This window comes from Eriocheir sinensis, chromosome 14, assembly GCF_024679095.1.
Source record: "Eriocheir sinensis breed Jianghai 21 chromosome 14, ASM2467909v1, whole genome shotgun sequence".
NCBI lineage: Eukaryota > Metazoa > Arthropoda > Malacostraca > Decapoda > Varunidae > Eriocheir > Eriocheir sinensis.
The window spans coordinates 16,305,297-16,311,296 of NC_066522.1; the positions used below are offsets into that span (position 1 = coordinate 16,305,297).

Consider the following 6,000-nt stretch of genomic DNA (forward strand, 5'->3'; position numbering starts at 1 on the left):
CAGAGAGAGAAATTACTCGCGATATGCTCCTTTTTCCATATACAGAGTGCAAATATAAAAAAAAACAATCTGGCAGTGAACAACTAACTGACTCTTAAATTCATGACGTAGACCGCTTAACATTTACGGGAACACGACGAAAATCACGTTGAAATTTATGGATGAAATGTGAAAGTGTAAGTAAAAATTTCCTGCGTGGGGTGAATATCAATTAGCATATTTATTGTACGTCTGATGCAGAGATGGCACGCACGAGTAACATGAACATAATTATAAGAGGAACTTTTTGTGTTAGGTTTCGTTCTGTTTAAAAATTAGGCTCGCAACATTTTTTTTTCCCCTTTTTTTAATAATGTCCATCTTTCTGTTGCAAGAGTTAACGTGTATATCAATTCCGTCGCGGCGGATATTATAGTTCTAGATAATTTCCTTTCTATTCTATTCTATTCTATTCCCTCTTTCTCTTTTTTTCTTTTTTTCTCTTCTCTTTTCTTTCTCTCTTTCTCTTCTCTTTGCAGTATTTAACGGGAATTTTTCTTCGGTCATTGTTCGGCTTTGCTTTCTTTGGCTGTCGAAAAAAGGGAAGAAAAAGGAAACGAGAATATGACAAAAAACAAACTGGTTCTCGAGTTTCCTGTTCCGGGGCGGCGTGACGGTGCATGACATTTCTCTCTCTCTCTCTCTCTCTCTCTCTCTCTCTCTCTCTCTCTCTCTCTCTCTCTCTCTCTCTCTGTCTCTGTCTCTGTCTCTGTCTCTGTCTCTGTGTGCGTGTGTGTGTGTGTGTGTTGCTTCATGCACGCACCAATCACGGATGACTTAGCTCTCCTTCACACACACACACACACACACACACACAAGGAAAAATATCATAATTGCTGCCTCAGCGACCACCCAAACGCCGGATAATCATGCAAAACACACATGACAACGTAGAATTCCCCCCTTCCTTCCCCCCCCCCTCTCCCCCTTCCTTCTCCTGCTACGGTGAATCAACAAAATCCAACAACCAAGTCTTTCCACACAACCTCATCCACAGACAGGCAAGGCAATAGTTATCAGGTTACGGAATGTTTGTTTTCTTATTTCGCATTTCGCAAACAGAGAAGAACCGAGGCGACACTCAGAACTCCTTTGGGACATCCTTATTAACATCCTTCACCTCTTTGGGACATCCTTATTAACATCCTTCACCTCTTTGGGACATCCTTATTAACATCCTTCACCTCTTTTTTTTTTATCATTATTATTAGTATTTTTATTATTACATGAGAGAAATATGGTAGAGAGGGAGGAATGCGGATGTTATTATAAGTTACCTGTTCAAGCGCCCCCAATCACCTGACATGCCGGGAAAGAGAAAATAAAAGTGAAAGCATTGAAAAAAATTTAGTAGGAAGAGGACGAGATGATTTACAAGATTATAGTAGTGAAGGGACAGAGAGGTAGGATAACAAAATATCTTAAAATACACAAATAAACAACAACAACAACAACCTCTTTGGATTCGTTTCAGGAGCAGCGAGTAGCGGGCTTTTTTTTTTTTATTATTGTTTCCTTTTTTTGTGCCCTTGAGCTGTGTCCTTTGATGTAAAAAAAAGAAGTTAGATTTCATATCCTTGTTCTCTCCTCACCATTCCTCTCTTCGCTGTGGTCTCCCTGCATGGCTTGTCCTTCTCAGCGCGTTATCAGTCTTGTTATCTAAACACTCATGGCTATCTAACATCCTTCACAACGTTATTCTGCATTGTACATCCTTGGCCACCTTTCTACTTTGTCCGTCTGTCTGTCTGTCTTTATCTCTCTCCCTATCTTTCTGTCTATCTACCTCCTGTCTGTATATTATTTTCTTGCTTTCTCTCAGTCTACCAGCTAATTCATCTCTTGAGTTCTGTATCGTTATAAATATGTCCAATACTTATGTCTGTTTGTCTGTCTTTATCTCTCTCCCTATCTTTCTGTCTACCTATACCTGTCTATATTCTTATTTCTTTTTCTCTCTCTCTATCTCAGCTAATTCATCTCTTGAGTTCTGTATCGTTATATATATTGTCTACATTTTATGTGTGTGTGTCTGTTCTTATCTCTCCTCCCTTGTCTACTACTACCTCCTCCTCCTGTATATATTTATTTTCTATTTTGTTTATCATCTATTTTTCTATTTTATCTCTTATATTCTATATATGTCCATTACATATATTTATTTCCTTTTTTCCTTCAGCATCCTTTTTCCTTTTTTCCCCCTAATTCCCTCTATATCTTCTCGACCTGTTATTTATCCTTTCTATTTTTCTTAGCGTTCCCTAGTTATATTTCACTATATTTATCCCAATTCTTTTTATTATTTTTTTCTTCCTCATTTCCACACATTTTTCCTGAACACCTCTTTTCTCCTTTTTGTCTCCGACCTGTTATTTCGTTATTTTGTTTCTTATTTTTTCGTCCGTTAACTTTTATCCCTTTTCGTTCATATTTTTTTCAGTTTTTCATATTTTCTTTTCTTTTTTCATATTCTATTTCCAAACATATTGATCCTCTTGAATCTTACTTCCTATTTATCCTCTTTTTTTCACCCATTCCAACAGCACCTTGTCATCCGCACCTCCTCTCAGTACTTTCCTTTTTCTTCCTTTTATCCCTCCATCAAGACAAACGTTTAATTTATATCTATCTAACTTTCGAACTTTATTCCGTAACCTAACCATTTTTTTATCTAAACTCCGTGGTGTCCTTCACACGTCCTATCTTTGTCTTTTCCTTGGTACTCCTTTTTATCTCTCCAACTCATCCTTCAAACTGTTATTCTGCAATGTGTATCTTTGTCAACCTTCCTATACCTATCTTTTATTATCTCTGTTCTTCAACGCTTGCATTGTCGCCTCCTCCCTCGCTCTCCTTTCTCTACGTTCCTTTCTTCTACCCCATCTCCTTCGTCAGTTGTCTCGTCACCTCCTCTTTCCTTCCTTCACGTCCCTTCTACTCCCTTCTCCGTCAGACTTCTCGAAACTGTTTCTTTTTTCCCCTTAAACGCTTGGATCGTCATCTCTTTCTTCCTCACCTCCTCTCCATGTCCCCTTCCCCTCCTCATCCCCTTCCCGTCCACATCCCTTTCCCTTCCACATCCCCTTCCTCTCCACATCCACATTCCCTTCCCTTTGCCCTTCCCTTTTTGTTCTATATTTTTCATTGCATTCCGTTTACTCTCTAACTTGTCCTTCAAAACGTTACTCTCCTCTCTTTATCACTATCCACTTTATTTCTCCTGTTTTTGTATACTATCTCCTCGTCCTTCACCACACCATTTTGTTTTATATGTCCTTCGTTTCCTGTCCTCTCCTTTTAATCTCTAACTTCTTCAAAATGTTACTCTCCTCTCTTTATGACTGTCCGCCTCATTCATCCAGTTTTTGTACTATCTCCTCGTCCTTCACCGCAACACTTTGATATATATTTCCTTCGTTTCCTTTCCTCTCCTTTTAATCTCTAACTTCTTCAAAATGTTACTCCCCCCCCCCCCCCTTCTTTATCCCTGTCCACCCCATTTCTCCTGTTTCTGTACAAATCTCCTCCCCCTTCAACGCGCTATTTGGTCTCATCTTCCCTAGTTTTCCTTAGCACTATATATATTTCATCCCTCTAACTTATCCTTCAAAACTTTATTCTCCTTTGCGTACTCTTCTCTATCCCATTTATCCTCTTTTTTTTTATCTCCTCGTCCTTCAGCGCGGTATCAGCCTCGCCCGTCTGTGTCCGACGCGGGGGTGAGTGACGGCGATAGCGGCGGCTGTGTTATCGGTGCCCGGGCGATTGTGCGTGTCTTATCGATGCTCACCCGCGGCCAGACCGTCAACAACATGTAGAGGAGGTCCCGACGCGGCGCCTTTGGGGACACCTCGCAAAGGGTGACTGATAAAACGTCCCTTGATGCTGCACGTGTGATGATGATGATGATGATGATGATGATGATGATGATGATGATGCTGGTGATATTGACGGTGATGATGATTATGATGATGTCCTGCAAACAAGTTAAGTGTCTGAAGAGGTGAAGTATAAATGATTTCCTCTGGTCTATACGTTTATTTTTTATTTTTTTAAGGACACGAATTACGAATGAATAAACGAATGCTCGGCCTTACTGACGCGTGTGTTGAGACTTGGATCACTCACGGTCTTGCGTCTCATTAAACCTGATGCTACTGTTCTTTTACATTATTTATTTATTTATGTGTGAATGCGCATATATTAGTTTGCTAGTTTAGTTTTCTTCTTTCTTGCAAGGCGCAGTGGAATCATTTCAATTCTCACGAGGCACAACCCCTTTAAAAACTTCTCTTATAAAAAAAAAAGTGAGCAAATCGAAGTCAGTCGATACTCCCAAATTTCCCAGAAAGCAGAAATATTGGAAGACCTTGAGACGCAGCGACTCATGCGACGGAGCTCACGCACACTCTCCTTACGCCGCCGCCGCCGCCGTCTGCTGCATTCTGGCCCAATAGTCATCGTTTTATCGTCTTTTGTGTCTTTGTTCGCGCGTCTGTGGATGATTGCGTGCATATGTGTGTTTGTATATAAATGTGCGTGCGTGAGGGCGTGTCCATATAATCTAACGTTGTATTTTTCGCTATTGTGGTATTGGTATGTCTGTTATTTTTCCTACGTATGTCATTATAGATCTAGAACACTGTCTGAAAAGGGGCGGTCGAAAGGCAGTGACCTCCTCTCTTATATACCGACTCCTCCCGAAATTGACCTCTCTTTCGGCCACCTCTTTGAAGTCTTTTTGGGAGCAGCGAGTAGCGGGCTTTTTTTATTATTGTTTACTTTTTTTGTGCCCTTCAGCTGTCTCCTTTGTTGTAAAATAAATAAATAAAGGAAGAAAGAAATACAATGCACTACAATTATACACTCGTGCCTGCGTGTGTGCGTGCGTGCGTGCCGGAGAAACTGTAAACACGCCAACTTACTGTCAAGCCGTCCGCCGCGCGTCGCATCCACACGTCCTTCCCTCCCTTTGATCCTGCGAGGCGTGCGGCGGCGTGTGTGTGATCGCCGGGCATTTGTTGTTGCGGGGCCTCGGTGTTTGTTGTTCCCCGTCACACCACAAGGGGGAAGGAGGAGGAGCAAGGGGGAAGGGGTTGGGGATGTGGAGAAGAGGATGTGGAGGAGGGAAGAGAAAGAGAAGGCAAAGGGAAAGGAATGTGAAATGGAAGGGGATGTGGAAGGGAAGGGGATGTGGAAGGGAAGGGGATGTGGAAGGGAAGGGGATGTGGAAGGGAAGGGGATGTGGAGAGGAAGGGGACGTGGAGAGGAGGTGAGGAAGAAAGAGATGACGATGCAAGCGTTTAAGGGGAAAAAGAAGCAGTTTCGAGATGTCTGACGGAGAAGGAAGTAGGAGAAGGGGCGTGAAGGAAGGAAAGAGGAGGTGACGAGACAACTAACGAAGGAGATGCATGGGGAAGAAGAAAGGGTCGTAGAGAAAGAAGAGGGAGGGAGGAGGTGACGATGCAGGCAGTTAAGAGGAAAAAACAATGGAAGGAATGGAGGAGAGGAGGGAGCAATAGGGGACACGGAAGGGAGAGAGAGAGGGAGAGAGAAGAGGGTGACGAAAGGACTAATAACGGAGGGAAAAGGAAAAGAAAGGGGACATGGAGGGGAAGGAGGAGGTGAGAAAGAAGGAAGTGACGATGAAGGAGTAAAGAAGAAAGTTTCGAAAGGACTGACGGAGGAGAAGGGAACAAATTTGGACGTGGAGGGAAGGGAGAACGAAAATGAAAAAAAGACAAGTAAAGGGATGTGGAGGAAAGAGAAAAAAGGAAGTGGAGGTGAAGAAAGAAGCACTGAAAAAAATGTGGAGAGAAGGAAAAGGGAGTTGAAAGAGAGAGCAAGTTCCGAGAAGGCTAACGGAGAAGGGAATAAGAGAAGGGGACGCGAAGAGACGGAAGGAGGCGCTGAAGGGGAATGTGCATGTTTCAAGAAGACTGACGGAGGGGAAGGGGGAGG

At 42.5% G+C, this 6,000-nt stretch overlaps 1 long non-coding RNA gene across 1 annotated transcript in view; it reads right to left on the reverse strand.

The window, feature by feature from the left end:
- The window catches only part of LOC126998568 (uncharacterized), a 115,881-nt gene extending 110,652 nt beyond the window's left edge, over positions 1–5,229 (reverse strand). The window contains exon 1 of the long non-coding RNA XR_007752935.1: positions 4,965–5,229. This is a non-coding gene — a long non-coding RNA (uncharacterized LOC126998568). The remainder of the gene's footprint in view (positions 1–4,964) is intronic.
- Between the last annotated feature and the right edge of the window lie 771 nt (positions 5,230–6,000).